This window comes from Mesoplodon densirostris, chromosome 11 (assembly GCF_025265405.1).
Source record: "Mesoplodon densirostris isolate mMesDen1 chromosome 11, mMesDen1 primary haplotype, whole genome shotgun sequence".
Classification (NCBI taxonomy): Eukaryota; Metazoa; Chordata; class Mammalia; order Artiodactyla; family Ziphiidae; genus Mesoplodon; species Mesoplodon densirostris.
Genome location: NC_082671.1, coordinates 97,710,991 through 97,737,500, shown reverse-complemented (window position 1 = coordinate 97,737,500; position 26,510 = coordinate 97,710,991).

The window sequence follows — 26,510 nt, the reverse complement described above, 5'->3', positions numbered from 1 at the left end:
TTTTTTATCATGTGTGGTTTTTATGACTATAAAGATACTTCCAGGTTATAATAAAGTTGACAAATTTGGAATAATATTTGAAAATTTTATAAAACACAAAACTGTATTCATGATTTCTAAACCCCTTCAGAACCTAAAGGCAATCAGTTTTAAAGATATAGCAAAAAATACAATTCTCCTTTAATTAATTTCTGTTGAATTGGGTTTCAGTATTCTAATTAAATAAGTCAAAAAAAAAAAGAGAAACAGAAAAAGTCAAAGAAAACAGAAAAAAATATTCTTGGCTCTCTAAATATAAATACATTAATTCATTGAATATTTTAAATATTGTAAGTAATAATTATATAAATTTGCCTAAGCAGATTATCAGGAATAAATCTTATAATCTCTTCCTTCAAACCTCTGTTCCTTTATAATATAGAATTCTGTAATAAGATACTTATTAAAACACCTTAAAAATTACCTGCAATGAAAACTTAAGCATCATTAATCAGAAACTTTTAGACTGATTTTTTATTTCACTTTAAAGTTATTAAGGTCACAAATGAAAATTAAGAGTATTTTCAAATTTAACACTGAAATTTTTTGAGATGTATTGAATATATCTGTAAAGCAGATTCTGCCTTAGTGAGATCATTTGATATTTTTAAAAATTTATTATCAATTAAGTATAGCACATTCAACTTAAAATGAATTGGCCTTGAAAATGGCAAATTTAGATATCAATCTATGCCTTCATCTAATAATTATAATTAAATTTACAATGAAATTCCTGAAAATTATGTGCCTCTTAGTGCAAGTTACTGAGCTCCTACATCTCACTATGAGATATTTAAAAAGTAAAAAAAAAACACATTATGCAAAGTGATTGAATAAACATGTGAACATCATGTCAAGATACTCTTCATATGTTTCTCCTTTGCCTCAAACTTAATGTAGCCAAAACCAAATTTATTTCTTTTCTTTTTTATTCCTAACTCCTCTCGGTGTCCCTTTTCTCTGTATGACACATCCATCCTCCCAATAACTAAGGTTCATAATTTTGGAATCTCCATTTAATTCTAAATTTTGATCCCATACCTAATACGATACTAAGATTTGTTGAGTTTTAACTACAAAACTTTCCTGTTTTTCTTTCTCTTTTTTACCATTGTGACTCCATATTCCACTCCACATTATTGTAGAAGTCATCTGAGTTGTTTTTAATAATCTTGAAGTTCAGCAAGTGTAGGAGGAAGTCAGGATATAATGAGAGTCTTGGAACTAAAAGCAGGCAGGGAGATGTACCACTGAGATATACTGATAAATTATACACAAATATTTCAGCAGGCAGAGCATCTGAATCATCATGTCTATACATAATAGGTCACAATCCAGCAGTCAAGTAGGGGCAAGTAGAATGCCTGGCAGCATGTGGGCTTTACTCCTATATAGATAGGAGCCGAATTTCAGCCCATGAGAGGCTGAAAGAGCAAGGGAGGACATCTGCCCTAAGTAAGGAAATAAAATATAGTACTAAAAGCATCATCTAAGCAGACTGCCTGGTTTCAAGTCCTCTCATATGACAGCTGACCTTAGGAAAATTATTTAGATTTTCTTGTTTCCCATTTCATTATGTATAAAATTGGGATAAAATAGTATCTATATCATAGGATAAGGGAGATCATTTATATACAGAGCTAAATAAATGCCAGCTATTCTTAGCACCAGTAATTCCAGACCTGAGAAATCAGGCAAAACCTAGTATTTGCAGCTGAGATAAGAAGTAGAGGTCACACACAGTAGAGCAAATTTGTACAAGCAGGTAAAAGTCAGGGGTGGTCTTGATAGATAAACATACCTTGCTTTACCCTCTCAATTTTGAGGTTTCATCTAAAAAATAAATAACTAAATTATATAGAATTTATGTTATCATTTAAGCCACCAATATACCATTTAGTTTATTAATGAATTTATAAAATGCTGTTTAATGTAGTTATGGTCATTGTCTTTGTATCAGAATATAAGCATTTGAACAGTATGGAGGTTTCTTAAGAAACTAAAAATAGAGTTACCATGTGATCCCACTCCTAGGCATATATCCGGAAAAGATGAAAACCCTAACTTGAAAATATACATGCACCCCAATGTTCATAGCAGCACTCTTTACAATAGCTAAGACATGGAAGCAAACTAAGCGTTCATCAACAAATGAATGGATAAAGAACATGTGATGTATAGTATATGCCATGGAATACTACTCAGCCATAAAAAGAATGAAATAATGCTATTTGCACAACATGGATGGACCTAGAGATTTTCATACTAAATGAAGTAAGTCAGACAGAGAAAGACAAATAACATATGACATCTCATATGTGGAATCTGAAAAAATGATACAAAGGAACTTATTTACGTAACAGAAGTAGACTCACAGACATAGAAAACACTTATGGTTACCAAAGGGGAAAGGGCAGGGAAGGGATAAATTTGGAGTCTGGAATTAACAGATACACACTACCTATATATAAAATAGATAAACAAGGACCTACTGTATAGCACAGGGAACTATATTCAATATCTTATAATAACCTATAATGGAAAAGAATCTGAAAAAATATGTATATGTATATAATATATATAACTGAATCACTTTGCTGTATACCTGAAACTAACACAACATTGTAAATCAACTATACTTCAATTTTTAAAAAGCAAGCAACATCTAGTTAAACTATCCTAAGGTATTATTTTTGCTTTGAAAGGGTAAAAACTTGTATGTGCTTAAATATCACTCTAATAATGCAGAAAGTGGCTGACAAACTGAACTTTAAAAAAAAGTGACATTTTAGAATTTTAAACTGAAATATGCAAAGATAGATTGTTCACTTGAATAACTTTTCATAATTGCTTTACTCTAGGTCAAACTCAGGTTTATTTGTTTGTTTATTCCTCCTACTTCATCAAGATGTCACTTACTTGATGGAGCATTATAATAGTCTCAGGCTAATTTCTGATACTGTCAAGGATAGCAGTTATGAGAAAATATTTTCATCTGCAAATGTTGGGATTTTGCATTTTCTTAGAAGGAACCATTTTCAAAATCTTAAGTAAAATGTGGGCTACTAAGGGCTTCCCTGGTGGCGCAGTGATTGAGAGTCCGCCTGCTGTTGCAGGGGACGCGGGTTCGTGCCCCGGTCCGGGAAGATCCCACATGCCGCAGAGCGGCTGGGCCCGTGAGCCATGGCCGCTGAGCCTGCGCGTCCGGAGCCTGTGCTCCACAACGCGAGAGGCCACACAACAGTGAGAGACCTGCGTACCGCAAAAAAAATATAAAAAATAAAAATGTGGGCTACTAAAAATAATTACCTCACAGATACTACTTTTCCAAACAGGAGGCATATTATAGGAAAATCTCTTAAGTACTTTAAGATAATTTGAATATTTGGGTTCTTATTATCAAAAACTGAATATTAAAATTATATTGAGATTAAAACTGGGAGTTAGTTTTCCTGATATGGGAAAATATTATTTAATTTCTCCATTTTACTCCAAGAATAAACTCAATATTCCTGTCAGTCAGTGTTTAAGAATATTATTATATCCTGTTCTGGTTATTGCCGTAAACATTACATTTTAAGAACTTAAATGTCGGGCTTCCCTGGTGGCGCAGTGGTTGAGAGTCCGCCTGCCGATGCAGAGGACACGGGTTCGTGCCCCGGTTGGGGAAGATCCCACATGCCGCGGAGCGGCTGGGCCCGTGAGCCATGGCCGCTGAGCCTGCGCGTCCGGAGCCTGTGCTCCGCAACGGGAGAGGCCACAGCAGTGAGAGGCCCACGTACCACAAAAAAAAAAAAAAAAAAAATTTAAATGTTTAATTTATGTTTTGGTTCATTTTCGGAAAGACATTATACTTATATCAAAAGCGCTAATTTTAATGAATAAATTATAATATTCCATACGAATGTACTCTAAATGTAAATTCAAACTGCACATAAGGCATTATGCACATTTAAAATTGGCCAAATAGTTGAAGATATGACTAATAAAATAGGTAGTCATAACACTGTAAAATGAGCCTACAACTAAGGAATATTACTATCATTTAACAATTACTATCAATTACTATCATTTATCATTTATCAATTACTGTCTCCATGAAATGTTTTATACCCAGTCTCTTCATATTATTTATAGTTATTTCCTACATGCGTACTTATATTAAGTATTTATCTTGCTTTATATTATCTTACATACCCACATTACATTACTTGAAACGTTTCTGAAATAATATTTGTACGAAATAATATTTGTACTTATTTATTTTCTTGTCTTTTACTGGAATAATGTATTTACCATGTAAATTGAAGACAGTGTTTCTGTCTGAAAGTCCTTCAGATGACTGGATTAATTGCTTTTCTGTAACCTCAAGATTTGTTTAACTTATTCACGTGGTTCAAGACCCTGTTCAAGACAACAGGGTTGCAGTGATGTCATCTTCTTGAAAAACTTTAGAAAAACCTTTATTTGATGAAGGAAGGACACATTTTAGAAAGGACTAACCACGCTGGCCAATCTGGCTGAGATTAATAAAACACCACGTGCTTAATAGGCTGCATACGTTTATGGGGCAGGCACCATGTAGGCATCAACAAGAGTAATCCAATATTCCCTTCCTTTGTCATTTACCTATTATAGGACAAAGGAACTCTACAGATAGACAAGGTGATTTAGTTTAGACTAATTTACAATGATTATTTTGTGATCACTTAGACAGTGGATGTTAGATGAAGTAGTTTGTCCTTTAGAAATTAGATCAAGATATTGAGGATAACCTTTAGATGGTGACCTTTATTCCTTTCAACTTTGGATAATTATAGATCTTGGTCTCAAGGTTAATGACATTATATCCATTATACTGTCAGTTTTCTAAGATAAATCAATTTTAAATGATATGACTGTAGTGTGAATTTTTCACATCAGGAGCTATTCTGGCCATGCACTTCACAATTTAACTACTGTAAAAGGAAAACATGCTAAAATGTAGTCATTATATGACACCTTTAAACAAAGTGCTGCCAGTACACTTTCATTTAGATCTCTGAAAATGAGTAAAGTTACTTTAAAAAATTTTAACTTAAAAATGTCCAAAACACACAGAATAAAACAAATTGCTTGTTTATCTTTGTATCATAGATTAAAAACATTTACCTAGATTATATATATATATATATATATATATATATATATATATATATATAAACACATGTATACACACACACACATTTTATATTTGTGGAAGATAAGAAAGCTAATTATATTGCATTTCATCAAAGAATTTCAAGTATGACCAGATTAAGTGCTCAGTAGTAGGTATAGTATGGGAGGCTTGAAATACATTTGTAAGTTTCTAACTCCTCCATGTGCAAACAATTTATTCACATGTAAGGAATTTGAGAATAATATATGATTTCCATAGTAAGACCAATTCTTGCCTACCACGATAATTGACACCATTTCATGATCCCATTGTGAACTAAAAAAAACACTAATCCTTGATAGTAATACTAACACAAATAATAATAAAACCTGTCCTATAAGGTAATCAGGCCATAGGTATTAAATTACTCTTTTCATTTTATACAGTGCTTTAGAATCAAAGCTAGAGCTAAAATAAAATGTTTACTCCTGTAATCTGCATCTCTGATTAGTTAGGAAATGTTTTCCAATACTAGACAATTAAAAAATGGATATGGAAAGTCTGTAGTAGCTCAAAATAAGTCATGAAAATTTTAAAATGCCATGCTGAGATCTTTTTCAAGGAGTTAACTGTCAGTCATTAGATCATCATTATTATATCTCAGTTTAAAGAATGTATACATGTTTTTAAAAATCTGCCAAAACCTAACTAGGAACTCTGATACAGTATTCTAAAGGATAAGGTAGGAGGGTTTTGTTTAGTGGAATGTAATTTGATGAGGGTAAGGGCAAAATTATCGAAAAAGGAGTATCCTTTCCTGTGTCCATCAATGTTTGGCTGACAGGTCAAAGAAAACTTAATTTATTTTCTTTGAATATTTTGCTCTGGGAGCTTTTGAAATTAAACTTCACGTTACAACTATTAATTTAATCAATTATGTCACAGATCTACCCATCAATATAAATGATGTACAATTTAACTTCACTATCACATAGTATTGTTTAATATTATTTACCAAAGAAGCTAATTTTTTTTTTTTACGTATCTTTAGAACATTTACTCTCTTCCAATTAACACTGTGAAGCTGGTGTATGCCTGAAACTTTCCCTGCCACTGAGTGAATTAATAGCATAATCTGTAATTTCCATCTTCAACGTTTTTCCCACAGGTTTGCCATCTTTATTTTTTTTTATACACAGCAACTTAACAATGAAAATATCTACAACAGATATGTAAATCACAAGTCTATTGATTGTAACTATCCATTTTATACCACATTTTAGGGACCATATTATTTGAACAATAAACTTACCAGCAAGTAATTCAAGCAAAATGATCTCTACCCTCAAATAGCAACTGTAATAACAACATTTAAGCATCAGTACTGACAGTTTGCCTTAATGGTTCATCATGCACTTCATTCTTCACAATAAATTGTAGTTTAAATTAGAGGCATTGCTTTGGCATAGGAATCCATTTTACCTTTTGGAAATTAAGATTATATATTTAAATCCATACTCACATAAAGCTCAGCTATCTTCCTTTTGTATTTTATTCTGTCATTTTACATTCAGATTATCCTGATATCAAAAAGTCCTGCTGTTTTGCCTTTCTCCATTAGAATAGGGAACTAACAATAGAAATGTTCAATGATGAAACCATGGTTACATTAGAAGTTCTGCATTAGTAAGAGATTCTATTAATTTGTGTTATGTCCATCATATGAGGCATATTTCAGTATTTTGAAGCAGCCTCTATTCCTGAGGGAGATACAATAAGAGACAGGATTTTAAAAGATCAACTACTTATATTAAACAATATCAGAGGCTTCTAAATAAAACAAATGAACAAAGTATACTCTTTCATTAACATGTGAAATAGCATTCTGCAGATAAAAATAATCATCTTATAAGGTTGGTGATAGCACAAAAGCAAAAGTACCGCTCATACCTCTCATATATGAAGATATTCTTCTTCATATCCATAGAAAACAAACACTATTTTCTCTAATATATTATAACTGTACATTTTTAACACGTAACATATATTTAGCAATTTTATTCAATGAAACAAGCTTCAAACTTTTGACTATTGTTCATTAGCTACAAGAAAAAATTATGTTCTTTATATTAGGAACTACAAGCAAAATAGTCAATGCACGTGCTAATTTTTGTTGTACATATATAAGTTGTTACATTTTAATGTGATATATATGTACACATTTATAGACAGATACTTCATATGTATAGAGGTAGACAGTATACAAATATACACACAGATATACATATACTTACATAATTTATTTTTAATTCATATATCTGTATTTTTAAATTAATGGCTTGATGCATAGTCTTCCTTGACATAGTCTGTGAACATACAAATATTCATATTTACATGAATCAAATAATTTAACAATAACAATCATAGGTATTATTTACCTAATAAGTGCACAAAAAATAAAGATTATGTTCTAGAGCCACACTTCTAAATTCACATTCAAGGTAAATTCCTTGATAGATAAACTAACCTTTAATATTTAAACCCTCAGCTCCCTTATCTTTAAATTTTGGAAATTAGGATGACAATGATGCAAACGTCTACATAATATTTTCTATGTTCTGGACACTATATACGATATAAATATATACATATCAACTTATGTAGTAGTCTCCATTCATAGAGCTATTGAAGACTAAAATAGTTCATACGGAGTTCTTAGAATATGTGGTACATGGTGAACAATCAGTACATGTTGCCTTTCATTACTAATGACCCAAATCTTTTTGGCTGGTATGTTACATTCATCCTCTCATTTAACTCCCATGATAGCCCAATGGAACAGACAATACCTGCTTTATTTAGAGATGTGGAATTAAGGCTTAAAGAAGTTAAGCCATTTTCCCATAGCCACTCTTGTCAATGGTATAGCTGGGACTCGGGCTCAGACTCCAGAATCTGTAACACTAACTGTTTGATAATTTCTGTTTTACATAGCAGATATGAACACTGCTGTTTATCAACTGTTTATATTTTTACAAATCTGATAGTATTTTTATTAATACATCCATATATTCATAGATATATTGGCCTTTGGTATGTTATTTTCTTATATTTATTCATTATTAATGTCATTTTATAAACTTTTTTCTATTTTATTTTCTTTTTGTATTACAAACATTTATTATAATTTTTACAAATGTAGGATTATACTATATTAATATTCTGTAATTTTATTTCCAAAATAACTTGTCCTATTCTCTTCATATCAGGATATAGAGATTTCCCTTGTTCTTTCTATATGCTAAATAATATTTCATTTTGTGAGTGTACCAAAATATATTCAACCACATTTTTCTTGATAGAATATAGAAAAAAAAATTTTTTAATTACAAATGACCCTGCAATAATCACCCTTCCACATACTCTGCACCTTTACAGTGTTTTTCATTTTCCATTGGACTATTAATCTTTTCCTTAACTAATTATGAGTTGTTTTGCATATTAAGGAAAACTGGCTCTCATCTGTTCCATTTATTGCATACATTTTTATCTATCATTGTCTTTTGACTTTTTTGATGTAGAGTATTCTCAGCTATTATGTAAAGAAATTCACTAATCTACTACTTTAGGGGTCCTCTATTTCATGTCATGCTTATAAACAACATCCCCATCCTTTAGGGCGTTTAAGCCTTCCCCAGCCTCCAGGAGTTTTCTCACAGTCATGCACTGATCAGTATTCTCTTCAATACTCAAGGAATCCACTGCAGATCTCTGTGCAGCTCTCTTTTCAGGTGTTGGGATTTGCAGAATTCTTTCCACCTTGGTTTCTCCAGACCTCAGCTCAGACTCCTTAACTCAGGGACCATGGCAGTCTCTACCTAGGTACCCCCTCCCTGCGCCACACAGCATGGAAGCTCTCTCAAGGCAAAAAGCTGGGAAGAGCTCACCTCTTTTTTGCCATGTCTCTTAGGGATCACTGTCCTTCCTTGCTTTATGTCCACTGTTTTGAATACCTTTGATTTACAGATCTTGTCCATTTATTTTTTCATTGTTTTTAGGTAGTAGGGTAAATTGAGTCTCTGTCACTTCATCTTGGCCAGAAGCAGAAGTCCACACATAGGTTTTTGACTTTTATTATTATTTCCTAGAGACTCAGCAATTTTTAAAAATTTTTTATTGAAGTATAGTTGATTTACAATGTTGTGCCAACCTCTACAGCAAAGTAGCTCGTTATACACATAGAGACATTCTTTTTTTTTCATATTCTTTTCCATTATGGTTTATCATAGGATATTGAATATAGTTCCCTGTGCTGTACAGTAGGACCTTGTTGTTTATCCATCCTATATGTAATAGTTTACATCTGTTAATCCCACACTCCCAGTCCTGCCCTCTCCCACTCCCCTCCCCCTTGGCAACCACAAGTCTGTTCTCCATGTCAATACTCAGCAATTTTGAAATTGATTTCCTTTCTGAAGCAACAGATCCCAATTATCATTATTTTCTGTATCTCATTTTACATGATTATATTTTTATATATTTATTTATTATATTATATATATATATATATATATATAATTTTTTTTTTGCAGTACGCGGGCCTCTCACTGTTGTGGCCTCTCCCGTTGCAGAGCACAGGCTCCGGACGCGCAGGTTCAGCAGCCATGGCTCATGGGCCTAGCCGCTCTGCAGCATGTGGGATCCTCCCAGACCGGGGCACGAACCCATGTTCCCTGCATTGGCAGGCGGACTCTCAATGACTGCGCCACCAGGGAAGCCCCTATATATATATTTTTTAATACATCTTTATTAGAGTATAATTGCTTCACAATACCATGTTAGTTTCTGTTGCACAGCAAAGTGAATCAGCCATGTGCATACACATGTCCCCATATCTCCTCCCTCTTGAGCCTCCCTCCCATCCTCCCTATCCCACCCCTCTAGGTCATCGCAAAGCACTGAGCCGATCTTCCTGTGCTATGCGGCTGCTTCCCACCAGGCAACTATTTTACATTTGGTAGTGTATATACGTCGATGTTACTCTCACTTTGCCCCAGCTTCACCCTCCCACCCCATGTCATCAAGTCCATTCTCTGTGTCTGCCTCTTTATTCCTGACCTGCAACTAGGTTCATCACTACTATTTTCTTTCTTTTCTTTTTTTTTTTAAGATTCCATATATATGCATTAGCATACAGTGTTTGTTTTTCTCTTTCTGACTTACTTCACTCTGTGTGACAGACTCTGGGTGCAACCACCTCACTACACATACAGTCTGGCCAGAGTATGTGCTGTGTACAATTTCTAGTGTTTTGAAATTATTGAGAATTTTTCATGGTTCAGCTACAGTCACTGATGCCTCCATTATATTTTACTTATTCCATTGAAATGTGTGGAAGTCAGCAGTATGATTCTGGAATCAGCCTCCTCAAGACATGTTTTGGAGCTACAGTTTAGAAGAGATTCCTGAGTACCTTAGGGCCCTGTGAGCTGCATCTTCCCCCTACTTCTGTCATATTTGCATAGTCTGATGATTCTACTGTAGTTCCCCGGATGTCTCCAATTCCCTTCATAGGGTTGGAGTTTTCCTCTGAACCTCTGTCCGTGTAGCTGGTGACACTCTGCCTAGTACTTCTAATTTCCACCCTCCTGAGAGTGGCTCCTTCTCCCTGATGCCAGCTTCTCTTCATGTGCTCCAGGGAGCTAGGTGACCTCTAGGAATCAGAAAAATGCCCCTTGCCTGCCATGAAGCAATGCTATGGGCTAAGAGTTCCTGTTGACAAGCTCTGTCCTTTGGATATCATCACCATTCCAGTTACTTCTTGTTCACAATCACCCTTCTTTCCTCATCCCCACTTTAGGATAAATGCCCTCCTCTACACTAATTAATTTCCCTGCATTTCTCACTCCCAAGTTCACTTGAGATAGGACATTTCCCTTAATATGGTATAGTGTGGAAGAATTAATTATTCCACTTCACATGCCATACTGAATTATTTTTCAAGTTATTTTTTTCCATTTACCTTTACATTGTATGGCTAAAGTTCACAGTGAAGAACAAAAAGATGCTTTAAGAAAAGCTGTTTCAGTAATACAGGAAAATTTTTCTTTAATTCTATGCTAAGTCACTGAATCATTTTGTAATTAGGATTTTCAAAACCTAATTAAGTGCATGTGACTTAAATGATGGGCTACAATTTATATTTTATATAGCGCCTAGTCTATAATAAAAATAATAAAATATCAAATTAGTTCATTAACAATGTATTAATTAAATAATGAATATGCAGAGTATGCTGCTTCAAAAGTGTTTGGGGCCAGGATGTGTGGGTATATAATTATGAAACTTTATGGCAAATGAAAATAAAATTTCACAGTTTCATAAACCCCATCCTTAATGTTTACTCTCCTGATACCACAAGTTTTGATAAAAAGAATCAATCTATTAATAATTACCAGAATAGGAATACACTAATAAGAAAATCTTTGTATATGGCTTTACAGTTTACAAAGAGTTTTCACATATGGATAACCAATATAATAAAAAAGAGAGTAAAACTAGTCAAAATTTATGCTTCTTTATTTCACATTACCTTTTCTTGGAATAATTTTAAAAAATAAACTGAAGTCACACACAAACATTTTTTTATTTCAATTAAAAGGCATGTTTAATTTTGAAATCCGTCTGTTATTCTCAAAGTGTCTGCAAATATGGTGTCTTTCATGTGCATTCTTTCACTGCATGAGAAAAATATTAGTTTCTTACCCACATTGTAATTTTTTCACCACTACAAGTAAAAATCAGTTAAATTATGTTGATTCACTCTGATGGAGGTGAAACTGTTTCATTAAAAAAATATTTGAGGGCTTCCCTGGTGGCGCAGTGGTTGAGAGTCCGCCTGCAGATGCAGAGGACACAGGTTCGTGCCCCAGTCCAGGAAGATCCCACATGCTGCGAAGCGGCTGGGCCCATTATCCATGGCTGCTGATCCTGTGCATCCGGAGCCTGTGCTCTGCAATGGGAGAGGCCACAACAGTGAGAGGCCCGTGTACCGCAAAAAAAAAAAAAAATATATATATATATATATACATATATATATTTGAACACATTGGATAAAATAAATAGTAACAATAATAGACTATATCATTAATAGTCATAGTATTGTTAAAATGCTATGGAGGATAGGATGGCTATATCTTTGTAGAAAAGAAATGTTATCTCATTCAGTGCCACTTGCAGCAGTGAAATATCAAAAAAGATAGACTGATGTTTGTATTGTTACCCAGTGAGAAAGTCACAATCTTATAATACAATATAGTATTTCTCATTTTTAGATTTTTACTAGAGTCACTGTATTATGTACCTTAATAATGAAGAAACCTTAATTTTATCAGCTATCGCATATAAACAGATATTGATTTCTTTCCAGTAGTGGCATAAATAACAAAAGGATGGAATGACACAGCCAAATGTAGGCAATAAACTCAACCTTTATTGAGTTATATTGTTATGTGAGAAATGAAGTAATGACTGAATTGAACCAAACTTTTAAACAGATGAATTCTATAATTATATCTCATTATAGCAGCAGTTTCACTGGTTTTCAACTCTTTAAAACATTTTTTTTAAATCCTAGAAGGGTATCAGAAGTTCTCATCCAGAAACTGTAAAAACTATAAGACAGAATTTTACTTTCCATAAAAACATTTGGAGGGCCTCCCTGGTGGCACAGTGGTTGAGAGTCCGCCTGCCGATGCAGGGGATATGGGTTCGTGCCCCGGTCTGGGAGGATCCCATATGCCGTGGAGAGGCTGGGCCCGTGAGCCATGGCCGCTGAGCCTGCGCATCCGGAGCCTGTGCTCCGCAACGGGAGAGGCCACAACAGTGAGAGGCCCGCGTACCGCAAAAAAAAAAACAAACATTTGGAGGCAAATTTTATTGAGAGTTAAGATGACAAATGAAAGCTTATTATTTTGAGCCAGAATTATATTTATCTGAGCACTTTAATAACATCCTTATTATAAGTTCCAGGAATATTTTGCATCTCTAAGGATGATCACTCAATTTCCACTTGAAAGTTCCAACCTAGTTATCACAGCATTTCATGAAACTTAAAACCCATTACTACCATGATCAGTCTTCTTAATATTTTCTCATTTATTTAATGTATTTTATAAGGAAATTCATTTCAAACTACTGAAGCCTTGTCTTCATAGCTTATTATTTTATCCCTTCTTAATAAGTAATTTTTCTGTTATTTCTGTTGGTTCTAATTCACTTTAGGTTTGTTTCACACAAGTAAAAATGAACTTATTATAGAATGTTCAAAATTCATTTAAATTGGTTTCAAATATATGCCAGTGCTCTGGAGTGCTCACCATGTTTTGTTCTACTCATCTTCTTTCTCTTTTTTGTTATCAACCTCTTGCTTTCTTTTGACTCCTTGTTTCAAACATATAAACCTGCTCAAGCCTCATCCATCTTTTAAATCCCTCCTAGGACCCATCTACTCTCCCAATTACTACTCTAGATCTCTTCCCATTTATAGCCAATTCCCTGATATATTCATCTGTAATCTCTTCATTTCATTAGCTCCCACTCATTCTACAACCCACACCAATATTCTCTAGCTAATGTCAACTTTGAGCTTCATGTTGCTAAACCAAATGGGCATTTGACACTCTTATTTATTTATTTATTTGTTTGTTTGTTTGTTTATTGGCTGAGGTGGGTCTTTGTTGCTGCACGTGGGCTTTCTCTAGTTGCAGCGAGCAGGGGCTACTCTTCGTTGCGGTGCGCGGGATTCTCATTGCGGTGGCTTCTCTTGTTGCGGAGCATGGTCTCTAGGCATGTGAGCTTCAGTAGTTGTGGCTCCCAGGCTCTAGAGTGCAGGCTCAGTAGTTATGGTGCACGGGCTTAGTTGATCCGCGGCATGTGGGACCTTCCCAGACCATAGTTCGAACCTGTGTCCCTTGCATTAGCAGACAGATTCTTAACCCCTGCACCACCAGGGAAGCCCTGACACTATATAACCAGAATGACAGTATTTCTTGGTTTGTTCAGGAGAGACTTGAATTATGCTTGCTGTTGTCATGGTGTCACATCCAGTTTTATATTTGTCCAAGACTTTTCATTTTTTAGTAAAATCTAACTTTTAACTCTTGCATTAAGTATGGCAAGTTGTATTCAGTAAACTGCTGTTTTGAAATGTCTACCTTCTGCTGTGACCTTACCTAGCATGTGAAAAACATGAGCAATGCCCAGACTTCTTATTTTAATAATACTATAAACATTATTATTATGATATTGTCATATTAAAATATCCCTGGACAGAGTCTCATATTGGCTGTAGATTAAATTTATATTCACAACATATTTGAACAGACCAAAAGACAGAGATAGCATGATTAAGTCTCATTATTTCTGCACCCTCCCCAAATAGGATGTTTAAACTCTTAGAAAACATAGTATTAATGGAAACCTCAGAAGCATTGCTTTGAAATACTCAATGTTTTATAGCACTTAAACAATCATTTCCAATGTTTTTTTTTAACCTCAACTTTTTACCTAAACTAGATGCTTTTCTTTCCCTTACACACACACACACACACACACACACACACACACACCACAGAGTAAAAGGCTCTCTATTTGACTTGTTTTTGGCTTTTTATGCTTTACTACTGATTTCCTGTAGTTGAAGAGCTGAATCATCCAATCATCCACTCAGGGCAATACTTCTTAAAAATATTCATTTCCTTGTCAGAAACGCTGGTAGATACATTGCGACTTGCCCAGCTCATCTTTATTAGAGTTGATGATGAGCAAGACATGCTTGTCGACTTGGGTATTTGTCCTTGAGCGTGCTGTGTTTAAGAGTCACTTTCAATACTCAGAGAATACTTGTTATTCTCAGTGTCTAAGTTTACAGTCCTGGAAACTCCAATCTCTTTCTCTAAAGACTTATAAAACCATATTAATGCTACACAGATGCATTAAAGAAGCTGAACTGAGATATAGGGGGAAATGTTACTGTTTTCTCTTTTGCCCAGAATCTTCAAGGCCCCATTTCAAACATCTCATTTTGATTTGTTAAGCAAAATCCAAATTCTTCACACTTCCATTTCCTTTCCTACCGAGAAACATAATTATCCTGATTAAATTTCTTATATTTCCATTCATCTTATATGTCTAAAGTTATTTGAAAATAGGGACATCTTAAATGATTTTTTAATTTAATTCTCAGAAAAGCCTCCAATAATATGTGAATATTGTACATCTTTTTAAAAAATAAAGTATTTTTTAAACATCTTTAGAAATTTAGGAAACACAAACAATAAAAACTACTGAAAATACATGTGACTGCACTTTGACAACTGTAAAGTACTAAGCAAATGGAGACTAATACAGTTATTATTATTACTCTATTAGGCAGTAGGATTTGAATCTTTTCTACATCTGTATGTAGGAGGCCAAGAGTAAGGGGAGGACTAAGAATTTGGAGGGGAACAAATCCTGAGGTGCATTCTGTGGATATTACATATCTTTGGGAAAGGTCGGGATAAAGCCCTGTGTGGCCTCCCTCAGCTCTGCAGCTAAGCTTCATGCTTCAATTGCCACAGCTTCTTTGGCCCTGTTTTATTAAATTCAACACTAACACCAGGGTGTAAAGTTGCTAGGGAAAAAATTTGACAAGGTACTTATTCACAACCCCAGTTGGTTTTCTATGGATTAATAAGTAGCTCGGTACAATTTAATTCATTTCAAATCAATGGTGCTACCAATCTATCTGCGGAGGAAAATTATGCTCATCTCTTTTTAACATTGGTGAGTGAATTACCTATTTGTACTGCTTACCCCCCTCAGTACTTAAATGTTTTTAATTTTAGCGTGAACAGAATTATCTGTCTGTACAATTCTGGCCTTTAGCACATTGTTAAATTTATGCAGTAGCTTTCTAACTTTACACAGCCACATCTGGTGTCTTGGGGCAACTGCTGTCAAAAGAACCTGCCTAAGACAATGTTTTCACTGTGGTGCTTTTGGCTCAGAAAAGGTCACTAGCTTACGAATGTCATAGAATATTTTTCTTGGACTTCTAAAATTCCCTAGTAATCATCCCTATCAATCATCTGGCAAAATTATATACTATATTGTAATACTGATTGTGTGTGTGTGTGTGTGTGTGTGTGTGTGTGTGTGATGTGTTTCCAATTATATTCCAAGCTGCTTACAGACAGAGAAATTGAATTTTACTTTTGACTTCTGGCTATTATTTAAATCATGCCTGCTGTGTTATAAGAACATTATATATCTCATATATCTAATTACATAGCACCTCCTGCTAGGTGTTGTTTTCACCATCTTATATTAGGGAAACTAAGTCACAGAAGATGTGTAACTTGACTAAGTCCCCACTCCTGAGTAGATGATACAGCCACTTTTAAACTGAAAACCCTTGGCTCCAAAACCCTCTCTTCATACGACAACATACTGCCTTTAGTAATTTGCTTTTACTTTTAATGATATTTGGCCTCAAGAAAACAAAATTATCAACAGGGTGATACATACTGGATGAAAGAAAAACCAGAGATGGCTGCTACCTTCCCTGTTTGCTTATTAGAGCTAAGTAAGGGAAGCAAAGTGAAGAATCATGAAACTGATGGCAGGGAAAACATTCAGCAGGACTGGGGACATTCTATATTGCTCTTGTATGACACATGTCCCCTGATTCAGTAAAATATACAGAAAGAGTAATAGCCTGCCTTATTTAGACACCAGTTTTAAGGCAACTTAGGAGAAAAAAAAGCCACAAGGAGAATTGGCACCTGTGCAGTAACATTCTCTCCAGACTAATGAAAGAAGTAAAATAATCTTTAGGACACCTTGCTTGAGTGTTGAAACTCATGCAGAGTAACTTTTCCAACAGGAGGTGCCACTGGCTGCTGGGAATTTTTGATGGTCATTGTCCATAGACACATGGAAGGCAGAATGTACAGAAATAGTACTTTCCTATGTCCAGACTCTAAAAAGGAGGAGGCACTTCAACAGATATTCCCTTTGTGTCTATTGAACGTTTTGCCTGATTTCACGTGCACTCCATTAACAAAAAAAAATCTCTTCATCCCAGTGGCAAAAGAGTAGAAATCTTTTTCATTCTGGAAGGTTGTAGACATGAATTCCTTAATTTAAAAAAGGAATCTTTTAGTAATCATTGTCTGTGCTACCTAATCAGCCCTTGACAACCAGACAAAGACAAAAAATTAACTTTTGGGGGTAGAAGATATAACACAAATTGAGTTATCTGTCATTTTTAAAATGTTGGAATTAACAACATTTAAAGTTCACGACTTTGAAAATCTCTGTCGAAAGTCTAAACAAAGCATTCCATCAAGACTCTCGTTTTGACACTCAGGTTCTTTGTAGAAATCATCTTCTCCCTTTTTCACCTGCCAGAGCATTGGCATCCCTCCCCATTATATCAGTTCTCGCCAATGATAATTTTAGCCGTAAATGTACATGTCTTTCTGAATGTACATGTTACAAGAATTTTACATGCATACAAAATTGTAGACATCTTGAAATTCTTTTGACAGTAATCTTAGGTGAAAGTCTTTCTTTTGTGGGAAGGAGGGCAGGAGTTATCATCTGTCACGGAGTAGTTCAGTTAATTTTATCAATTTCTAATGCTACAGAGAGAAAACATTAGAGAATCAAGTGGAAGAGGAAAGATTAGTGGTATACCATAATAAAATATGGTTTTTAAACATAATAGTACTGATAGTACCCTCTGAAGGTACAGCATTTATTTTTTTTTCAAAAAGAAATGTCAATATAAGAGACAGACAATTATTACTTTTACTGTTCATTCTTTTCAGTATTCTTTTTTCTGGATACAATAAAACCACACTTCCTCTTAAATTACGTAATTGAGAGGGAAGAACAAGGACATGGCTAAAGTACATCAAATAAGATAAAACCTACTTTGTAAATACAAAATAGCAAGTGACCTTCTATATTACCAATGTAATTTAATTAACAGTATGAATATGATGTAGCAAAAAAAAGACTAATTTTCAAAGGTAAGCCCAAGTCAAATATATTGTGGTATAATTCTCACATGTCTACATTTTAGAGAAGTATAGTGGATTGGAAAAATATTATATAATTTTATTTGTTGTAATAAATACATTGCTGTAGGGCTATAAATCATTTTTCTATTGTTAACTGAAAATGCAACCGAAAAAATAGCATATTTACACTGTGCAGATATTAAGTTAGAATTGCAGCTAACCCAAGTGTGATGGGGTTCCCATGGTCAGCATCTCATTTATTTTTCCCATCCTGAGTAAGAAACTTTTTGCACACCCTTCCCCAAAGTACAATTCTAAAAAGCAGCAACTTGCAATGTAGATTTTAATGAAAATGGAGATTTACTGCAACCACATAGCAGAACTTCAGAAAAATCTAAGCACCTTCTATTCCTTCCTCCTCCTGTAGCTCTCTCTTCCCACACAGGCCTCAGGACTACAGCTTTTCAACCTCTGGAATCTGCCCTCAGGGTTCTTCTTCAGCAGAATGCAGTTATCCCTCAGCCTATCAGGTCTTGCAAATTTCTTCATTCTTATCACCCAGCTCAGCAAGCAACACATGTTCCTTATAAAGCTTTGGGGTCTTGAAATATTTAATATTTTCCTGTCACAAATGTATTTTTATTCACAAGTAAAATAAAAATGTGAAAATAAAAGCTATTTAAGGATTGGAACAGGAGAGTAAAGGGAATTATAGCACAGATTTACAGGAACTTATAGGCACAAGTTGATTAAATAGACCATCAAAAAAAGGTGGGGGGGAAGGAAATACTGATGAATGGGACAGAAAGAGTCCTATAGAAATTTTTATTAAGTTCTGCTGCGTGGTACCAATGTCTCTCCAGTCGCAATACATTTTTATTAAAACTTATTTATCAAAAGGCACTATATAAAGCCAAGCTTCAGAGAGATGATATTTGTAATACTTATATCTAAAGAGAACTTTCATTCAGAATATTTCACATTCAAAAAATCCAACAAGAAAAAGAAGATAGATGACCCTTTCCAAAAAAAAAAAAAAAAAACGACAAATGACTTGATCAAGCTCTTCACAAAAGAGGAAATCCAAATTGCCTTTAGGTATATTGTTGCCAACAAATTTTGGCTCCCTGTGCACTGATGCTGAATAGAAATAAGGAGACAGATTTGGAGGGTAAGAAATAGAGAGGTTTTTTATTTTCTTTGCCAGGCAAAGGGAAGACACAGCAGGCCAGTGCCTCAAAAGCTGTGCCCCCCCTGTCCAGGGGAATTACAGGGGGTCTTATAAGTGGAACTCACAATCCAGGGTAAGTGATAAAGATCAAAGCGGTGAAGGTATTACATTCTTCTTCTTCTTGCAATATTTTAAAACAGTCACTGCTGGAATCAGGCAGCCTGGTAAATGGGTCCCTTCATCTCTGGGTTATCTGTCTGTGACCTCATTTTTGAAATGCAAACAGCTACAAGGTGTGATTTGCTACAAGAGAAATTACCTAAATTACATAGGATTAGAGGTGACAGGTTAGCTTTGTGAAGGACAAATCTAACTACAGGCACTACAGATTAGTAACAGATAAAATAAAACTAGGAGTGATTAACTCTTTCAGGCCAGGTTATGTTTCTTCTCTAGCCTGTTCATTGTTCGCTTTGTTTTCTTTGCTCTTATTAGAGGGAAAACTTCATTTCTATTTTCACTTCAACATTGTGAAGAAGTGTTTCACATCCTTAATCATCAGGGAAAAGTAAAATGAAAACCAACAATGAGATACCACACTACACCCAAAAGGAAGCCTTAAAAAATAGTGGGCATGGCTGGCAATGCCTAGTGTCAGTGAGGATGAGGAATAATTTGAACTCTCATGTACAGCTGCTGGGGCAGAAATTGGTACAATCTCCTTGGAAAACGGTTTTGTAGTTTCTAACAAATCAGACTCTAATCATCTCTTCAATTCCACCCCCAGGTAGATACAATATACAATGTACAGTAGAATTGTGAACAGAAACATGTAATATGAACACAGTGCTATATATTCATTATAGTACTCTTCATAATAACACTAAACTGGAAAAAAAAACCCAAATAACCATCAGCAGTAGAATAAGTAAATGGTGTTACATTCTTAAAATGGAATACAGAACAGCAATGATAAACAAAATCATTGCTAGGGGGATTGGTTCAAGATGGTAGAGTAGAAGGACATGTGCTCACTCCCTCTTGTGAGAGCACTGGAATCATAACTAACTGCTGAACAATCATTGACAGGAAGACACTGGAACTCACCAAAAAAAGGTACCCCACATCCAAAGACAAAGGAGAAGCCACAATGAGACGGTACAAGAGGCGCAATCACAATAATATCAAATCCCATAACTGCCAGGTGGGTGACTGACAAACTGGAGAGCACTTATACCACAGAAGTTCACCCACTGTAGTGAGGGTTCTGATCCCCCTGTCAGGCTTCCCAACCTGGAGGTCCAGCAACGGGAGGAGGAATTCCCAGAGAATCAGACTTTGAAGGCTAGCAGGATTTGATTGTAGGATTTTCACAGAGACTCCACTGTTGGAGGGCACACACAAAGTAGTGTGCACATCAGGACCCAAGGGGAAGGAGCAGTGACCCCATGGGAGACTGAACCAGACCTACCTGCTAGTGTTGGAGGGTCTCCTGCAGAGGCAGGGGGTGGCAGTGGCTAACCACAGGGACAAGGACACTGGCAGCAGAAGTTCTGGGAAGTACTCCTGGCATGAGCCCTCATGGAGTCTGCCATTAGCCCCATCAAAGAACTTATAGCTTCCAATGCTGGGTTGCCTCAGGCCAAACAACCAACAGGGAGGGAACCCAGCCCCACTCATCAGCAGACAATCAGATTACAGTTTTACTGAGCTCTGCCCACCAGAGCAACATCCAGCTCTATCCACCACCAGTCTCTCCTATCAGGAAGCTTGCACAAGCCTCTTAGATAGCCTCATCCACCAGAAGACAGACAGCAGAAGCAGGAAGAACTACAGCCCTGCAGCCTGTGGAATGAAAACCACATTCACAGAAAGATAGATAAAATGAAAAGACAGAGGGCTATGTACCAGATGAAGGAACAAGATAAAACCCCAGAAAACAACTAAATGAAGTGGAGATAGGCAACCTTCCAGAAAAAGAATTCAGAATAATGATAGTGAAGATGATCCAGGACCTTGGAAAAAGAATGGAGGCAAAGATCAAGAAGATGCAAGAAATGTTTAAGACCTAGAAGAGTTAAAGAACAAACACCTAGAAGAATTAAAGAACAAACAAACAGAGATGAACAATACAATAAATGAAATGAAAAATACACTAGAAGGAACCAATAGAAGAATAACTGAGGCAGAAAAATGAATAAGTGACCTGGAAGACAGAATGGTGGAATTCATTGCCATGGAAAAAATAAAGAAAAAAGAATGAAAAGAAATGAAGACAGCCCAAGAGACCTCTGGGACAACATTAAATGCACCAGCATTCACATTATAGGGGTCCCAGAAGGAGAAAAGAGAGAGAGAGAAAGGGCCCGAGAAAATCTTTGAAGAGATTATAGTTGAAAACTTCCCTAACATGAGAAAGGAAATAGCAACCCAAGTCCAGGAAGGGCAGAGAGTCCCAGGCAGGATAAACCCAAGGAGAAACATGCCGAGACACATAGTAATCAAACTGACAAAATTAAAGACAAAGAAAAATTATTAAAAGCAACAAGGGAAAAACAACAACTAACAAACAAGGGAACACCCATAGGGTTAACAGCTAATTTCTCAGCAGAAGCGGTACAAGCCAGAAGGGAATGGCACAATATATTTAAAGTGATGAAAGGGAAGAACCTACAACCAAGATTACTATTCCCGGCAAGGATCTCATTCAGATTCTACGGAGAAATCAAAAGCATTACAGACAAGCAAAATCTAGAAGAATTCAGCAGCACCAGACCAGCTCTACAACACATGTTAAAGGAATTTCTGTAAGTGGGAAACACAAGAGAAGAAGAGGACCTACGAAAACAAACCCAAAACAATTAAGAAAATGGTAATAGAAACTTACATATCAAAAATTACCTTAAATGTGAATGGATTAAATGCTCCAACCAAAAGACACAGGCTCACTGAATGGATACAAAAATAAGACCCATCTATATGGTGTCTACAAGAGACCCACTTCAGACCTAGGGAACATACAGTCTGAGAGTGAGGGGATAGAAAAAGATATTCCATGCAAATGGAAATCAAAAGAAAGCTGGAGTAGCAATAGTCATATCAGATAAAATAGACTTTAAAATAAAGAATGTTACAAGAGACAAGGAAGGATACTACATAATGATCAAGGAATTAATCCAAGAATAAGATTTAAAAATTATAAATATATATGCACCCAACATGGGAGCACCTCAATACATAAGGCAACTGCTAACAGCTATAAAAGAGGAAGTTGACAGTGAAACAATAATAGTGGGGGACTTTTAACACCTCACTTACACCAATGGACAGATCACCCAGACAGAAAATTAATAAGGAAACACAAGCTTTAAATGACACAGTAGACCAGATAGATTTAACTGATATTTATAGGTATTCCATCCAAAAACAGCAGATTACACTTTCTTCTAAAGTGCACATGGAACATTCTCCAGAATAGATCACACCTTGGGTCACAAATCAAGCCTCAGTAAATTTAAGAATATTGAAATCATATTAAACATCTTTTCCAACAACAATACTTTGAGATTAGAAATCAGTTACAGGGAAAAACACATAAAAAACACAAACACATGGAGGGTAAACAGTACGTTACTAAGTAACCAAGAGATCACTGAAGAAATCAAAGAGGAAATCAAAAAATACCTAGAGAGAAGTGACAATGAAAACATGATAATCCAAAACCTATGGGATGAAGCAAAAGGAATTCTAAGAGTGAAGTCTATAGCAATACAAGCCTACCTCAAGAATGAGAAAAATCTCAAATAAACAATCTAACCTTACACCTAAAGGAACTAGAGAAAGAAGAACAAACAATACCCAAAGTTAGTAGAAGGAGAGAAATCATAAAAATCAGAGCAGAAATAAATGAAATAGAAACAAAGAAAACAATAGCAAAGATCAATAAAACTAAAAGCTAGTTCTTTGAGAAGATTAACAAAATTGATAAACCATTAGCCAGACTCATCAAGAAAAAGAGGGAGAGGATTCAAATCAATAAAATTAGAAATGAAAAGAGAGAAGTTACCACGGACACGGCAGAAGTACAAAGCATCATGAGACACCACTACAATCAACTCTATGCCAATAAAATGGACAACCTGGAAGAAATAGACAAATTCTTAGAAAGTTATCACCTTCCAAGACTGAACCAGGAAGAAATAGAAAATATGAACAAACCAATCACAAGTAATGAAATTGAAACTGTGATTACAAATCTTCCAACAAAAAAAGCCCAGGACCAGATGGCTTCACAGGTGAATTCTATCAAACATTTAGAGAAGAGCTAGCACCTATCCTTCTCAAACTCTTCCAAAAATTTGCAGAGGAAGGAACACTCCCTAACTCATTCTATGAGGCCACCATCACCTTGATACCAAAACCAGAGAAAGATAGTACAAAAAAGAAAATTACAGACCAATATGACTGATGAATATAGATACAAAAATCCTCTACAAAATACTAGCAAACAGAATCCAACAGCACATTAAAAGGATCATACATCATGATCAAGTGGAATTTATCCCAGACATGCAAGGATTCAATATATGCAAATCAAATCAATGTGATACATCATATTAACAAATTGAAGAATAAAAACCATATGATCATCTCAGTAGATAGAAAAAAAGCTTTTGACAAAATTCAACACCCATTTATGATAAAAATGCTCCAGAAAGTAGGCATAGAGGGAACCTCCCTTAACATAATAACGGCCATATACGACAAAACCACAGCCAGCATTGTTCTCAATGGTGAAGAACTGAAAGCATTTCCTCTAAGATCAGGAACAAGACAAGGATGTTCACTATTATTCAACATAGTTTTGGAAGTTCTAGCCACAGCAATCAGAGAAGAAAAATAAATAAAAGGAATACAAATTGGAAAAGAAGAAGTAAAATTGTCACTGTTTGCAGATGACATGATACTATACATAGAGAATCCTAAGGATGCCACCAGAAAACTACTAGAGCTAATCAATGAATTTGGTAAAGTTTCAGGATGCAAAATTAATGCACAGAAATATCTGGCATTTCTATACACTAATGATGAGAAATCTGAAAGAGAAATTTAAGAAACAATCCCACTCATCATTGCAAAAAAAGAATAAAATACCTAGGAATAAACCTACCTATGGAGGTAAAAGACCTGTACTCAGAAAACTATAAGACACTGATGAAAGAAGTCAAAGATGACATAAACAGATGGAGGGATATACCATGTTTTTGGATGGGAAGAATCAATATTGTGAAAATGACTCTACAACCCAAAGCAATGTACAGATTCAGTGCAATCCCTATCAAAGTACCAATGACATTGTTTATGGAACTAGAACAAAAAATCTTAAAATTTGTATGGAGACCGAAAACACCCCAAATAGTCAAAGCAATCTTGAGGGGAAAAAAAGGAGCTGGAGGAATGAGACTCCCTGACTTCAGGCTATACCACAAAGCTATAGTAATCAAGACAATATGGTACTGGCACAAAAACAGAAATATAGATCAATGGAACAGGATAGAAAGCCCAGAGATAAACCCATGCACCTACGGTCAACTAATTTCTGATAAATGAGGCAAGGAGATGCAACAGAGAAAAGGCAGTCTCTTCAATAAGTGATACTGGGAAAACTGGACAGTTACATATAAAAGAATGAAATTAGAACATTCCCTAACACTATACACAAAAATAAACTCACAATAGATTAAATACCTAAATATGTGACCGGATACTATAAAACTCTTAGAGGAAAACATAGGAAGAATACTCTTTGACATAAATCACAGCAAGATCTGTTTTGATACACCTCCTAGAGTAATGGAAATAAAAACAAAAATAAACAAATAGGACCTAGTGAAACTTAAAGCTTTTGCACAGCAAAGGAAACTACAAAGGCGAAGAAAAGGCAACCCTCAGAATCAGAGAAAATATTTGCAAACGAATCAATGGACAAAGGATTAATCTCCAAAATATATAAACAGCTCAGCAGTTCAATATCAAGAGAACAAACAACCCAATCAAAAAATGGCCAGAAGACCTAAATAGACATTTCTCCATAGAAGACATACAGATGTCCAAGAAGCACATGAAAAGCTGCTCAACATCACTAATCATTAGAGAAATGCAAATCAAAACTACAATGAAGTATCACCTCACACCAGTTAGAATGGGCATCATCAGAAAATCTACAAACAACAAACGCTGAGAGGGTGTGGAGAAAAGGCAACCCTCTTGCACTGCTGGTGGGAATGTAAATTGATACAGCCACTATGGAGAACAATATGGAGGTTCCTTAAAAAACTAAAACTAGAACTACCATACGACCCAGCAATCCCACTACTGGGCATATACCCAGAGAAAACCATAATTCAAAAAGACGCATGCACCCCAATGTTCATTGCAGCACTATTTCCAAAAGCTAGATCATGGAAGCAACCTAAATGCCCATCGACAGATGAATGGGTAAAGAAGATGTGGTACATAAATACAATGGAATAATACTCAGCCATAAAAAGGAACAAAACTGGCTTATTTTTAGACTTGGATGGACCTCAAGACAGTCATACAGAGTGAAGTAAGTCAGAAAGAGAAAAACAAATATCGTATATTAATGCATACGTATTGAATCTAGAAGAATGGTACAGATGAACCTGTTTGCAAGGCAGAAATAGAGACAGATGTACAGAACAAACATATGGACACCAAGGGGGGAAAGTAGGGGTGGGGTGGTGGGATGAGTTGGGAGATTGGGATTGACATATATACACCCATATGTATAAAATAGATAACTAATAAGAACATGCTGTATAAAAAATAAATATAAATAAATAAATCACTGCTACACACAACAACATGGGTAATCTCAGATGTATTATGTTGGACAAAAGAGTCCATGCAAAAAAGAATATACAGTGTATGATTCCACTCCTGTAAAATGCAAAAAAGGCAACAAAAATAGTTTTTTGTGATTCAAGTCAGAATAGCAGTTATCTGTGGAGAGAGCACTGGAGAGCGACATGAAGGAGTCTTCTCAAAGTGCAGGGTCTCTATT